Here is a 2,552-nt window from a genome sequence, read left to right on the forward strand (position 1 = left end):
CATTCTTTATTAAATTAGTTTATACTAGAAAATTTGAAATCACATGCTTATTTTAGTCATTTTATATAATATTTTAGTCTTGTCCATGTGTATCCAAATATAATACTTGACATTACATTAGTGTCTTATCCATCGTATCCAAACACGATACACAAAACATAATTTTTAATGTCTCCGTTCTATTGTCTTTGTCTCAGTGTCCTGTTCTGTCGTGTCTCTAAAAACAAACGCTATCTTAAAATCTAGAGTTCAAACTCTAGAGGATGCATTTCAGGAAAAAATGTGATAAATATGTGAGGAGTGTGTGGGTGTGTTATGTACCTAGAATTGAGAGTTATCCAATCTTATGGGATGCCTAAAATTAAGAGTTGTCTAATCCGCTGACAAAAAAAAAAAAAAAAACTTCTAAACCGAACAGGACCCATTTCACTATGTGCATGAACATTACCATAGCATAGCGTGTCATGAATAGTGCACGACAAGTGAAGCATAAGGTAATGCATTTTTCAAATAATATTGGGGAACAAATTTTTTTTTAGCTAAAACCAATCAAATTTTTTAAAATTATTTTTATTTATTTTAAAGTTTGCTTACTACAATGATTATCTTTGCATCATTACGTACCCTAACCTTTAACTTTTTTTTTGTCTTAGTCTATTTTAGGGCTGGCAATTCATACCCTACCCGCGGGTACTCAACCCGGTCTAACTCGTTCGGGTAGGGTAGGCTACCCTACCCGCTGCGGGTAGGGTAGGGTATGGTCCGGGTATGCCTGCGGGTAGGGTAGAGTACGGGTTTAGGGTGTACCCTACCCTACCCTACCCGCACCTCAAATATATAACACATATTTTATAAAAATTAAGTATATAGTGGAAGAAGTGAAAGTTGAACCTACAACCTCTCTTATGTAATGACTTACAATAAGTGAACAACCACTAAACTAGTTAGTTAATTTAGTAATTTAGAGTATTAGTTTGTTATTTTTTATGTTATTAATATGTATAAAATTTGAAATGATTGAATTTTATATTTACTTTGAAAAAATTTGATATATCTGCGGGTAGGGTAGGGTAGGGTAGGGTTTAGAACTTTAGGGTGCGGGTATGGTTAGGGTTGAGAGATTCTCAACCCGCGGGTAGGGTAGGGTAGAGTTTTAATAGAATTTTCAACCCGCGGGTAGGGTTAGGGTAGGGTCCAAACCCTACCCTACCCTACCCATTGCCAGCCCTAGTCTATTTCTTTTAAAAAATAAAAAATAAAAAATTCATTTATTTGGTCACTATTCCAACCATGATTAGTGGAGTGATATATATTAGGTTTGATTCTCCCAAAAAAAAAAATGTTGCATTCCAATATGCACACTCTGAGTAGAAAAGCTCCATCATTCACCTTTTTATAAACTACTTATACATGTGTTATAAAAAAAATTATTCTTTTTATCCTAGCAATAAAACCATGCAATTTTAGTCTAATTACTCACTAATGTTAACCACTTCACTACTCTTAATTAATCTCGTGTGCACCACGAGGGACAGAATTCCATTTTCGTATAACTACAGTTTTCAATATCTGCGTGCATGCTCTAGTGATGCCACACTTTGACAACATCATATGCTTACATTTTGGGTTAACATGGTCTTGTCTTAAGGTAGTTGGAGAGCGAAGAGCTGCACCTATTTCTAAGCCAGTTTCAGCTGTAGTTTTCACTCCTACTTTAGCTGAATTGGAAAGAAGAGTTAATGTTGTTGGAGTTGTTTTCTATATGGTTTCTTCTTTTTTTTTTTTTCTTAAAATCTACCTATGAATGTCATTCATTTTCAACTTAAGTTTAACATAATCTTCCAACCCACTAAAATACTTCAACCACCCACAATACAATAAAATATTCCAACCCATTCAGTGCTTCAACAACCAACATTACAAATAAAATTTTGTAAAAGCCCATAACATGCCCACAAAAAACCCATACAACTTACCCTAATAAGGGTCCATTATAATGGCTCATCCCATACCTAGTCAGTAATATAATTACCCACTATTATCATGTAATTTCATCACCTGATAATACTGACGAAACTTTGCAATACCTACTGGAGCAAGTTGCATCATCGATAGAATTTATTTCCTCTCTTAAACACTTGTCTGCCAAAGGATGTGCCAGCACTAATCTACATATGTAAATTACACCCAGCTATCTACATCGAAAACTTTGTCTTAAATTAATCAAAAAAATATTGTAAATAAGAGAATTATACCTATATAATTTTAGGGTTATCTAAAATTAAATAAAACCAACGAACTGAATAAAAAAATAAAAAATTAAACACATAAAAAATAAAATATAAAAAATTGAATTTTTTTGGTTTTTCTATTGGTTTGATCTGGTTTTTTATTCTAACATGAATAACTTAAACCAAATCGAATCGGCAATACACGCGTAAAAATAAAACACTAGCACATTGTTTGGATTAAGGGAATATGAAAGGAAAGAAAATGTGAAGAAAGAAAAGTGAATTTTTTGTTGTTTGGATGAGAAAGAAAAATTGAGTGGA

The sequence above is a fragment of the Arachis ipaensis genome, chromosome B07 (assembly GCF_000816755.2).
Source record: "Arachis ipaensis cultivar K30076 chromosome B07, Araip1.1, whole genome shotgun sequence".
Classification (NCBI taxonomy): Eukaryota; Viridiplantae; Streptophyta; class Magnoliopsida; order Fabales; family Fabaceae; genus Arachis; species Arachis ipaensis.